Genomic DNA, 13,516 nt, shown 5'->3' with positions numbered 1-13,516 from the left:
ATGATCCCACTCGGGCCATTTTAACATTGATTATAACGCTATTATCTCATTTATAACCCATATTCAGATATCTCTAATTACTGTAATGATGTCTTTTAGAGGTGTTTAAAACTTCATCGAGAATCCACTCAAATGTCACAGATTGTATTTAGTTGTCACTTCATTTAGTCTCCAGTAAAGTTCCACAGCCGCCTTCTTGGTGCCTTTCGGGACATTGACTTTTGAAGAGCCTAGGCAAATTGCTTTGTGGAATGTCCTTTTGTTTGGATTTGCAACATTTTAGAAAAGGGGAGCCAATTAGATTCTAGGCCCCTCAGTTAGTGTCAGAAACAGCAACAGCTTCCACTGGGTAGAAGGAGGCAGACCTTGTCAGTGGAATCAACGGTAGCCTCAACCAGTCTTGTTTGGATATAATCACAGCTTGGCTGAGTGGAATGGCTCAAGGCTTGTCAAGCTTACACATGAGACAAGGCCTGACTGATCTGGCTGGTAAAAAGACAGCAAGTCACTTCGAGACTTAGACATTTTAGTAAGTAGACAGCAAAAAGAAAAGTAAGCCTAAGTTGCCTGCTCGCCATGATCCTTGTTCCACATACTAAAAAGGACAACACCGAAACAACAGTGTTCCAGTATTGCGGAGGAGCTCATTCTAGGCTGCCACTAAGGGGTTTTATGTTCTGCAGCTCTATTCCAAAGGCCTAGGAGAGAGAGCTTCATATCCCATCAAAACCAGGGAGGTAATAAGAAACTGTCTCATGACAGCCTCCCAGGAAGTATAGGGAGTTGACTGGGAGACAACCTCCTTACAGACCTCCTGTGCTCTTGTGTTTCAGGAGGCTCACAAGGCATTCTGCCACAACTCAGATAGTTCAAGCCTTTCCCTGTGTGGATATGTGCAATGTCACCACGGGAGAGCTATTTCCGTAATAAGGCTATTTCTCTATTGACAATGACTAGAAACAGAAACAGCAGTGGCCATGAGTGAATACAAAGACTCAGGCCTCTCTTGCATGATCTGGCATTGACCTGGATCGATCATGATTTGGAGGAAATCCAAGTTCACATTTTTTAGGTAACTGGATATATTAGGTTAGTTCCTAGAATCTTTATGTTGTCCTAGAAATAGATTCACTTCCCTTTGCTGCACTGCCAAGGGAGAGAAGGGATTAGTGGTAGTTCACGAGTTTGGCTACTATGTCAATTGCAGTACATTTTACTTTTTATTATTTTGTCCTTTCTAGAGCAGAGGCTCCATTTTCTAAATTCTTTGGCTTTTCTTTAGAAATTCCTAAGCAAAGCTCTCTGTGTTAAGGAAAGAGCTCTTAACTGGTGTTTGGCTCTAAATTATAGTCGCAGCAAGGTTTCTGTCCAGAGAAAGAGCTCACTAAGTCAACACTTCTACTTCAGGATGGTGTCTGAACAAGGCCCATTTCTGTTTGGGTATGCCGCATGTTACAAGGCATTAAGAAAAATTAAGACTAACATTCAGAAAGTCAATAACCCACAGGAAGCCTGTGGACTATTTTCAACATAACATATCAGAAGCCTGAGAAAATGTATGCCAATGATCAAAAATACTAGGCACTTGGGACATAAAATATGCAGCTGGGTTAGTTGGCAAAGTCAAAGAGGCTATTGTAAGAAGGGGAAAGGCATCTTTCAAAAAATGGAAATAATAGCTTCTAATGAGGAAAAAAGGGAAGTCTGGAAAAATATGGCAGCTCAGATACAAAGTAGAAATTACGTGGGCTAAAAGAGAATGAGGAGTTCTTTGCCAGGGACTCTAAAGCTTCTCTGTGAAATGTATCCGGGAGAAAGCCAGCTAGAGAATCAGTGGGATTACAAGGATTAAAGAGGGATTTGACGTGTGGCAGGAGCCTGGAAGGTGGGGGTTTCAGGTTGCTGGTGGCTTAAATGAGAGGGCTCTAGCAAAGCTTTGGGTCAGGCTCTGGAGAGGTGACTGAGGAAGAGAAGTTTTAGCTTTCTCTCTGTCTCAGTGTCTTCTTTCCTCCTCCGACTTTATTCTCTCCCTGGATCTGCCTCATCTTGCTCCTCTTTGACTTGAATGTTCCTTTTCAGCTTCTCTGTGACCGGATCTTGGTCATTTCCAAATTGTGGTGCCTAACGGAGACAGCAGAATACTTTGGATTGGTCTCACTCTGTAGGCACACATGTTCTCACCTAGGATTGGTACTAACAGATGTCTGCACCTAAGTAGCTCTGATTAGGAATAGGGGAGGGGTGAAGAGTGGCTTCAAGGTCGTCCTTTGCTACTTCCACTGGTGTTTGGACAGGGTAGACAACCGGGTCACCCTTGACCTAGTAGGGTTTAGCTAGGGGATCCTGACACCTGGTGGTTACACTTGGGAGGTGCAGAGGAGTTCTTAATAGCCCCACCCCTTCACCATTTACTTAACTATTTATTGAGCTATTAGCATGATACGAATCATCTCATTTAAAACACACAACAACCCTCTGAAGTATCATTATTATTATTATTTTTTAAAGATTTTATTTATTTATTTGACAGAGAGAGATGACAAGTAGGCAGAGAGGCCGACAGAGAGAGGGGGAGGCAGGCTCCCCGCTGAGCAGAGAGCCCGATGCGGGACTCGATCCCAGGACCCCAAGATCATGACCTGAGCCGAAGGCAGCGGTTCAACCCACTGCGCCACCCAGGCACCCTGAAGTATCATTATTTTAACTTGACATATGAGTTATTTATGTTAAATAGTTGTGAACTGATTTAAGCAACGGGATAAGGGATTTTTTTTTTCTTTACTCAGCTCTTGGGGTGGTGCCTGCCACATAGTAGGTTCTCAGGAAATATTTGTTGAAATAACATTTTATGTGGCACCTGGGTGGCTTGGGAAGTTAAGTGGCTGCCTTTGGCTCAGGTCACGATCCCATGATCCCAGGGTCCTGGGATTGAGGCCTGTGTCAGGCTCCCTGCTCACCCAAAAGCCTGCTTCTCCCTCTCCTTCTACGTGCAACCCCATATTGTCTTTCTCTCTCAAATAAGAAAATCTTTTAAAAAGGTATTTTGTACTTATCAAAATCATGAAACGTTGATTCAGAAGACAGTATCTTTGTAATAAAAATGATGCGGGGGTGTCTGGGTGGCTCATTCTGTTAAGCATCCAACTCTTGATTTCAGCTCAGGCCTTGATTTCAGGGTTATGATTTCAAGCTGCATGCTGGGCTCCATGCTGGGCATGGAGCTTGCTTTAAAAAAATTGACGTGAGTGCAGTACTGCCAGCCAGATAAGCCTAGACTCAGTCTGCTGCAACTCTTGCTTAAATGCTCTTTCCCAGAAATTTTCCTGCCTCAGATACTTGGAGACCAAGTCTGCTGCTGAGAAAAATTCAAATCTATTGAAACTCTACTCACTACAGTCATCCTAGACTATCCTGGACACCATAAGGCTGAGTTTCTTTTCAAATGCGGCCATTTCATATTGAGAAACCACCAGAAAAACCACAAGTTTCGTTCAGCTGACATGCTCAAATGCTGCCTTCCTAAACTCCCTACCTGCACATTAGGTGCCAAGATGGATGTTTGCTGAAGATGTCTGGGATGATGGGCAGTTTGTTAAGAGAGGAAGACTGTGAGTCAAGTGGCAACATTCAGTGAATGACAGGGAGAGGGAGAGAGAGACTGACCAGTAGTTGTTAGATGACCACAATGAAGAGGAGAAAATGAGTGAATGGTATGAACCTCAAGGAAGCAATGTTGGAAGTGTTATGGCTTAGAAGTAGTGATGAAGTAGTAGGAGAATGTCAACCCTGTCTCTAGGTCCTGTGATATGTGGAGATGCAGGGGAAGTGGTGTCTTGAGGGGAAAGCCATGTTTCATTTAAGGCTGGAAAATGAGAGTTTCCATGGAGGAGAGTTTGTCTATCTTTAAAAAAAAAAAGATTTTATTTATTTATTAGAGGGAGAGCAGGAGTGGGGTGAAGGGCAGAGGGAGAAGCAGACTCCCTGCCGAGCAGGGAGCCTGATGCGGGGCTCAATCCCCGACTCCAGGACCACGACCCAAGGCAGACACCCAACCGACTGAGCCACCCAGGCACCCCAAGTTTGTCTGTCTTTGAATGAGAATTCTCTAGGGCCGAGTGGAAAGGTCTGGGAGGGAAAGGTGCCATGGGAATTTGGGTGGGTGAGATAGCAGAGGGCAGTGTGGAAACAGAGCGACTACACTATCAGAGGGGCTTCATCTTGGATAGTGGCCAAATATGGTAGAATATAAAGAAGAGGGGTATTAGCTTCCATCAAAGCTAAGGCAGGAGACTGGGACATTTGGAGTCATTATTTTGAGACTCATAAGGGAGTTGCAGAGATAAATTCAAAGCCATCTGAGTGATTAAACCTGGCAGGTAGAAAAGAGAGGGAGCAGAAGGTGAGTCGTGCCTCAAAACGGCTGAAGAGTGAAAGCCTCTACATATTGGCTGACATCCTGTGAAAAAGAAGAGTGTTTCCAGAAGTCAGTAAGCTGCCCCATAAGAAATGCTATACTCTTAGGCCCCAAACTTAAATGGGCTGCTTGTTTTCTGATTTCAACATCTCTTTGGATGACAGCTTCCTGAAATTTCTTGGCAGGCTCTTGGTAATTCCTTTTATTTTTTTTTTATTTTTATTTTTTTTTTAAAGATTTTATTTATTTATTTGACAGACAGAGATCACAAGCAGGCAGAGAGTCAGGCAGAGAGAGAGGAGGAAGCAGGCTCCCCGCTGAGCAGAGAGCCCGATGCGGGGCTCGATCCCAGGACTCTGAGATCATGACCTGAGCCGAAGGCAGCGGCTTAACCCACTGAGCCACCCAGGTGCCTTTTTTTTTTCTTTTAAGATTATTTATTTGAGAAAGAGAGTGGGAGGAGGGACAGAGGGTGAGAGAGAGGGAAGGCATGGCCCCCCACTGAGCATGAGGTTCTGTCTCACAACCCCGAGATCATGACCTGAGCTGAAATCAGTAGTCAGACATTTGACCAACTGAGCCACCCAGGCACCCCTCTTGGTACTTTTTTTTAGATCGTTGTTCTTGATCCTCATAGTATTCATTAAGGTCTGTGTTTCTTAAGACCACAGATCAACCATGTCTGTCTCTCAGATGCCCCTGTATTTCTGTCTCTGCCCATTTGACATGTTTTCATAATGGGAATAAAGGAAGTGAAGCATTTGAAGATCAGAGATTTTGAGGTGGAGAAGAGGGAAATTGAGGAAGCATATGTTGATGTCCTTGTTATTTCCTGTACAATGGAAAGCATGGTCAATGGCTGAGGGTGATGGGGGTAATTCTTTTTTTGTTAAGATTTTATTTATTTATTTGGCAGAGAGAGATACAGTGAGAGAGGGAACACAAGCAGGGGGAGTGGAAGAGGGAAAAGCAGGCTTCCCACTGAGCAGGGAGCCCGATGCGGGGCTCAATCCCAGGATCCCGGGATCATGACCTGAGCCAAAGGCAGACACTTAATGATTGAGCCGCCCAGGCACCCCAAGGAGGTAATTCTTACCTCACATGGTTGTGAGCATTAAAAGACATAGTGCATATGAAGCATTTAGCACATGTAGCTCAATAAATAGAAGTTTTGTTTTTTTCATGTTTTTTAAAGTTTACTTATTTTTCAGTAACCTTTGCACCCCACATGGGGCTCGAACTCACAACCCTGAGATGAAGAGTTGCATGTTCTTTTGACTGAGCCAGCCAAGTGCCCCTAAATTGGAGTTTTAAAGAGCTCCCTGTGAAGAAGTCAAAGTCCTGATTGGGCACAGAAGTAGTCAAGGCAACTGACAGAGGTTGGGCAAAGTTTCAACTGGGAAAATGGTGTGGAGTTGGGTAGGTGGTGTGCGTCTAGGCAACACTCAGCAAGGGATGAAAGCACAGAAGCTGGGATCTAAGCAAGGACAGACCAGCAAGCTACTAAAGGTGAAAGAATAAACAGGTATCATCACATGGTATAACCTTAAGCAGTAAGTTTTAAGTGAGGCACGGATCTTGGAAAACTGTTTGCTAGCTAGGGGGTTGCTTTAGACCCAGAGGTTATATATCCTTCCGCGGCTGAACTTTATTTTATTTTATTTTTATTTTTTAAAAGATTTTATTTATTTATTCGGCAGAGAGAAGGAAAGAGAGAGAGAGCGCGGAATCCTAACCACTAGACCACCAGGGAGGTTAGAGAGAAGGAAAGAGATCACAAGTAGGCAGAGGGGCAGGCAGAAAGGGGGAAGCAGGCTCCCCTCCAAGCAGAGAGCCTGATGCGGGGCTCGATCGCAGGACCCTGAGATCATGACCTGAGCTGAAGGCGGGGGCTTAACCCACTGAGTCACCCAGGCGCTCCATGCAGTTGAACTTTAAAGAGCATTCATTATGACCCGTTATGGAGGCTAGAGAGCCTGGCTTTGTATTTTTATCTCTGCAAACACCAGCCAATATGATTTAGAGTTTCTTTAATAATACTTAGTAGAGGGTGCCTGGTGGCTCAGTTGGTTAAGCTACTGCCTTCAGCTCAGGTCATGATCTTGGGAGTCCGAGGATGGTGTCGCGCATGGGGCTCCCTGCTCAGCGGGGAGTCTGCTTCTCCCTCTGACCCCCTCCCTTCTCATGCTCTCTCTCAAGTAAATAAATAAAATCTTCTAAAAAAGTAATACTTAGTAGATAGGAAGAGGGTATAGTGAAATTGGGATGGGGACAGGGACTGGCAAAGGAAGAAATGGATGGGGGAGCTTAGGATAGTAAAAGCCGTATTATTGGAGTGTTTGATAAAGGGATGAAGCCAAAAAAGGGAGAGTATTGTGTAGGATAGCAGACAAATCTAAAAAAGAAGGGGAGGCAATGGAATAATGACATTATATTTGCTTTCCCTTCATCAAATATAGTACCTAGAACCCAAATATGTGAGAGCTAGAATCTTAATTCTAAGTAATAATATAATAAATCTCTAAAGTCTGAAGTAAACTTATTTATAAAAAAACGGATTAAAACTGTACTAACAAAATAAGATGGAAAAAAAAAAACTGAGTAAGCAGCATTCACACAAAACATTTCCCTGGTTATGTTTTCAGTTCTTTGTCTCTCAGAATAAAAGATGTTGCAGTGCTTTATTTTATTTTTTAAAAGATTTTATTTTAAGTAATCTCTATACCCAACAACCTCACAACCCTGAGCTCAAGAGTTGCATGCTCTACTGACTGAGCCAGCCGGGTGCCCCTGTTGCTGTGCTTTAAATCAGTGGGAAATTTTAAAATTCACTTGTTATGGTATTAAAAAAAATCTTAGTCCTATTTTCAACAGGTACTGCTAACATATACTAGTAGTATTTTAACAGTCACAGTTGCTTGACAAATACGATTGATGAAATGCAGTTGGCTAAATTATACTTTCTTGTCTAAGGAGGAACATTCCTTTTTTTAAAAAAAAAGATATTTATTTATTGAGAGAGAAGGCGTGCAGACATCAGTGTGGGGAGAAGCAATGGGGAAGGAGAGGGAATGACAGAATCTCCCAAGTAGATCTCCCACTGAGTGCGGAGCCCCACCAGACCCGAAATATGACCTGAGCAGAAACCAAGCGTCAGATGCTTAACTGACTGAACCACCCAGGTGCCTCCAAAGAGGAACATTCTAGGGAAATGAAAAGATGTCCTCCGCATTTAAGCAGGATCTATCTGTACAAAAGAAAAGAAGTAGAAGCAAGGTATATTAGTTTACTATGGCTGCTGTAACAAATTACCCGGAACTGGGTCACTTAAAACATCACAAGTTTATTCTCTCATAGTTCTGGAGGCTGGAAGTCTGAAAAATCAAGGAGTCTGTTGGGTTCCTGCTGGGCCTTGTTCCCTCCGAAGGCTCTGCAGAAGATTCCTTCTTTGCCTTTTCTTAGCTTGTGTGGGTTGCCAGCAACCTTTGGTGTGTAGACACATCCTTGCAGTCTCTTCATCTTCATCTTCACATGGCATTCTCCTTTCTGTGTGTCTCTGTGTGTCTGTGCCCCAAATTTCCTCTTATAAAGACACCAGTCATATTGGATTTAGTACCTCCCCTAATCCAGTATGACTTCATCTAAACTTGATGACGGGCGCCTGGGTGGCTCATTCGGATAAGCCTCTGCCTTGAACTCAGGTCATGATCTTAGGGTCCTGGGATGGAGCCCCCCATTGGGCTCCCTGCTTAGTGGAGAGTCTTCCTCTTCCTCTCTCTCTGTCCCTCACCCCCACTTATTTCTCTCTCTCATTCTACTCTCTCAAATAAATAAAATCTTAAAAAAATAAACTTTCACAGGTTTTGAATGGACAATAATTTGGGGGGATACTATTCAACCTAGTACAAAGGGGAAATATGCTCTCTTGAAAGCTGGTATTACCAGGACAGCAAATGTACTCCGGGTTCACAAGACTATCACTGAGGATGGCAGAGGAGTGACTGATAGAGAAACTAAAGAGGAAAGGCAGAATTAAGAATTAATGATAATGGTGAAAGGAAAGGTCTTCACTACTTGTTTGTTATTGAGATTTCTTATTATCTGTGTAGACTAGATTTCTGGGAGGACTCCCTGGCCTCTAAGTTGAAGCTGCTGATGTGACCTATGTTGTCAGAGTACAGTATTGCCTGTAGACAGCAGAGTTGCTTCAGAATGAGCATTCTCTGTAGAGGAGAGGGTTATGCTATTCCAACAGAAATTCAGGGTATGGAAACGGGCAGCTCAGTTGTACTACTGATGGGATGTGTAGCACTCACCCAGAGACTGATATGCTGTCACCATTCAGCATATTAGAATATGGTCCCTTGGGCACCTGGATGGCTCAGTCCATCAAGCGTTTGTCTTTGGCTCAGGCCATCATCCCGAGGTCCTGGGATCGAGTTCCTCATGGGGCTCCCCGCTCAATAGGAAGTCTGCTTCTCCCTCTCCCTCTGTTCCTCCCCACTGCTCGTGCACTCTCTCTCAAATAAATAAAATTTAAAAAAAAAAAAAAGAATATGGCCCCTTCCCGGAGCTGGGTTTATAGCTATACCACTGCTTAAAAAACAATGTCCACCTTTACCCAAACTCAAACACATATAACACCATTTAAACTCTTTAGAAACAACCTTACCCCTGTATCTTACCACTAGTCAATACATTGCCAGAAAGCCCATGTTGTCAGTATCCCTAGCACTACTCATCAAGCCTAAGTGAAGGCTCCTGCACTGGCCACTATATGTACGCATCTGACCTCTAACCACGTGGGGACAGCCATATCTCCTGAGAGCCTAAGGCCATTCCAGTCTTCAACATATCTTGGCAGAGTCCTGCTCAGATCACTGTTCATTGTTCATACCCACATAGTCCTCAGCAAGTCAGGAGATAGCTCTTATCTGAGAACTGGGCTGCCCCCACACATCTTTAAAGTTTTTTCACAATTAAAAAAAAAACATTAAAAACATTAAAAAAAATTAAAAAATAAAAAATAAAAAAAATAAAAATAAATTTTTAAAGTTTTCCACAAAATAGCCCTGTACCAGGCCAGAACCCATAACCAGTATGTAGCACACCAGTGGACAGATTCAAGTGCAAACAAGAACAAGAGTCACACAGCTCATTAGCAAGTCCATACGCATGCTTGCTTTAGCACATCATGGGAAGATTAGCACAAAGACCAAAACTTATCTGCACTTTCCCCAGATCTCAGTATTCTACAGAATGTACAAATCAAAGACCCGGGAACACACTTATTCCATCATCAATTAAGCCATCAGGAGCTCCACCCCAGAACAATAATCCAGAGTCAGTCCAGCACTCATCACACTAGGAGGTTTTCCCCAACAAGACTAAGGTCCATATTGCAGATTGCTTCTTAGCAAACCAAGAAAAAAAGTCTTACACAGAAAAAGGATAATATATAGCACCATTGAACACCATACTAGAAAGTCCTTGTTGAACAGGACTGATAACTGTACTCACACTTAACTCATTAGGAAACAGCCCTCACTTGCATGAGATCCTATGCCTATACCATTATAAATATCAAAAACACAATCTGAAGCAGACCATCAAACTCCCATACCATCACTTAGCATGGTGGGAAGATTCATATGGGGGGGGACCCTATATATATGTTCACCAAAGAAGTAATGAGCCCCTGTGAAAAACTGAGCCATGACCTAGATCTACCCCAGCACACCACCATAGAGCCCATCTCAGATGGGCATGTATAGTCATATCAAACCACATGGCCCACTATGAGACAGTGCCAACCCAGAACAGAGCCTTCACCCATGTCACTCCTCCACGTGCCAGAAGACCAGAAGACATTCTCTTTCCAGACCACGTTTTGTAGTTACATCAGGACTGCGTATACCAGGACAAAGCCCCCACAAAGATAAACTTAAAGCTACATCATCACTCAGGTCATCTGGAGAACCCCACTCCTCAGCTACCACTGGGTTTAAGGCACATACCTTCATCCCCTCTTGGCACCATCGTTGCCTAATCCTTCCCAGACAAAGGCCAACATCTACTCCACCATTGTGCACCCTAAGTGGCAGCATCTGCTCAGGGAACAGCCATTTCTTTCTCCCTATATCAGTGCTTCAAACACAAGGAGATAGCCCAAATTAGGGGGCTATACCAGCACTTGGTGAACCAACAGACAGCTTCAGCCAAAAACAGAGCTTGTCAGTACATCTCTGCTCAGCAAATCACTGGACAGTTGGGATGACCAGACCACTGATCTGCATACTGAGCATAGTCTCTTGCCTAGGTTAGGACCTGGATAGGCAACCACTTGGTACAGACAATGCAACCCCAGAGGGGATAGGACTAAGTCACACACCCCCAATTTGGCATACCAGGGACCATCAGAACATGAATCATACCTGGGCCATTGCTCAGGATACTGCAAGAAGGGCTTCCCTAGTCAGACCTGGACATAGATCCTTGCCCAGTGCTCAGCAAGCCATGACACAGCCTCAGGCCACATCCCATGCCACCACTTGCTCAGCAGAACAAACTGTGATGCTGATTCCAGCACCAGCTGAAGCAACTCCCTTCAGGACAGGATCTTCCCTTTCCTTATACCTAGCAAGGCACAGGACAATCTTTGCTGAGGATATGATACTTGCCACCCCTCAGAACTGGGACTCAGTGTCCTTATTGGACTCAGTGTCCTTAGTTGCTCCGGATAATGAACGAGAGATTCAGTTCAACCTGAGACCTCTCCCTTACCCTTTGCAGTATGCCTGGACACAGCCCCCATCCAGAACCCTCAGTTCTATCTCTTCGTTCTTCATTCACTCCTTTTCTACTGGGTCCTTCCCCAAAGTCCCCCTTATAACCTACTGCATCTCTCTCTTCCATCCTAAACACCAAAGCCAGCCCTTTCTACTTCTCTTTCTATTCATGTCAGAGCTGAGCTATTTGTTTGTTTAGTTATTTATATATTTTTAAAGATTTTATTTATTTGACAGGCAGAGATCACAAGTAGGCGGAGAGGCAGGCAGAGAGAGAGGAGGAAGCAGGATCCCCAACAAGCAGAGAGCCCGATGCGGGGCTCGATTCCAGGACCCCGGGATCATGACTTGAGCCGAAGGCAGAGGCCTCAACCCACTGAGCCACCCAGGTGCCCCTAGTTATTATCTTTAAAAGATTTATTTATATATTTGAGAGAGAGCGAGGGTGAGCATGAGTGGGAGGGACAGAAGGGAAGGGAAAGAGAATCTCAAGAGAATCTCTGTGCTCAGCGCAGAGTCCCACTCAGGGCTTGATGTCATGACCCTGAGATCAAGACCTGAGCTGAAACAAGAGTTGGTTGCTTAGCTGACTATGCCACCCAGGTGCTCCAGAGCTGAGCTTTTAGAAGAGCATTCTGTAGCTCTGTGTCCACCTCCTTTGCTGGCTTCTGTCATCATGCCTTAGTTACCACCCGCAAAGGTTACTCGTCCAGCCCCCTCACCTCCTGGACCTGGTTGGGAGATCAGACACTGGGTTTCAGCTTCCTCAGTGAAAGTGTCTCCTCCCTTAGGCCCCTGGATTCTATTCCTGCATCTTTCTACTTTTCCACACATCCCTTGTGCCATCCCATGTCCCCATGGACACTGTTCTCTAGGCCCCTGAGATCTCCCCCAGTGCCCTCTTCTTTGTACAGCTTCCAGGTAACCTGTGAGGCTCCTCTCAGGTGTCCCTCCGCAAGAAACCCTGGCTGATCCCACCCACAATCCCTGCCTGGCCTTGCTTCTCTAGCACAATGCGACCTTGCATTCTGGAGGGGTACATCCCTCCCCTTCTAGAGCTTAGGTCCTCACAGGCAGGAACCCCCTGTCGCTCACCTCAGGGTCCCCTGTTCAGGGTGCAGAACCTGATTCTGAACCAGCTCTTGATAAAATTGTGTACCTCTGGGGCTGGAGAGCTGGGTGTTTGGAAGCAAAGAGGCAGCTAGGACCTGTGCATGGGTTCCTGAGCTCCCAGGAACAGGCAGGAAGCCTGCATATTGCTGGTTTGGGGGGGCGGGGGAGCTTTTGCAGAAGGTGGGAGGGGCTGTCAAATCAGGCCTGCTCCCAGCAAGTGGCAGCAAGGGCCACCTCTAATAACCCCCATAAGGGCTCAGTAAATGTGTGTTGAATCAGCTGAGAGGCGTCTGTGCAGACTTAGCCATCATGAGAGGCATGAAGAGCCCTTGAATCCCCGCTGTTAGTAAAGATAATTTGGCAGGCAGAAGAGAGGGAGGTTGCATGAGCAGCTTGTAGAGAGAAGCACCCAGCTGCAACAGAACAAGAAATAGTGGCCCGACAGTTTTAGGTCAAGTGCAGGGCTCTGATGGCTTCTGGGAAGTGGGGGGAGCCAGGTGCCTTCCTGTATGCAGAACCAGAGCACTCTCCGTAGTAATGGGTGATACACACCCACCTATCATGGTGATGCCATCATAGAGGAAAAGGGTGGCGTCAGGGTGACCAACTGTCCCAACTTTCCTGAGATGGGGGAATTTCCAAAGAGCTGGCACTTTCGGTTTGCAAACTAGGACAGAGCTCCGGGCAAACTGGGACAGTTGGTCACGCTTGGTGGCAGTGGAGGGAGAATCAGTCTCAAGTGGGGCTTGCTTCCCCTCTGCTATTTAGAGCAAACCGGGGACTCAAGGAGGCATCAGTCTGAGTTGCAGCCCCATCTGGATATTCCAGTGGGGCTATGGGCCTGTATCAAGTTTGCAAGGGGAGGGCTTCCTGGAGGTGGCATGGGTTGGACTCTCTTCTCTCTACTGGAGGGCTTATCCTACGGGAGTTGGGTCTCACTAGCTGGGGTCACTGTGTTCGGCAGGGGTGCTTTGAGGGTTAATGCATATAAAAGGGTGAAGCCTTATGTGCAAGCTGCATGTGAGATACGCAGGAAGTCTGAAATTATCCTGAGCTGTTTTGCCACAGCGTAAAACCTAATGATCACTAGCGTGGCTCTGCGACCATGGGTCCCAAGAATTTCAGGGCAGTTTTTACTATAGTGTCAGCATTGTTTTGTTTGTTTGTTTGTTTGTTTATTTATTTATTTTTACCATATCCA

Source organism: Mustela erminea, chromosome X (assembly GCF_009829155.1).
Source record: "Mustela erminea isolate mMusErm1 chromosome X, mMusErm1.Pri, whole genome shotgun sequence".
Classification (NCBI taxonomy): domain Eukaryota; kingdom Metazoa; phylum Chordata; class Mammalia; order Carnivora; family Mustelidae; genus Mustela; species Mustela erminea.
This window is presented reverse-complemented; position numbering follows the sequence as displayed.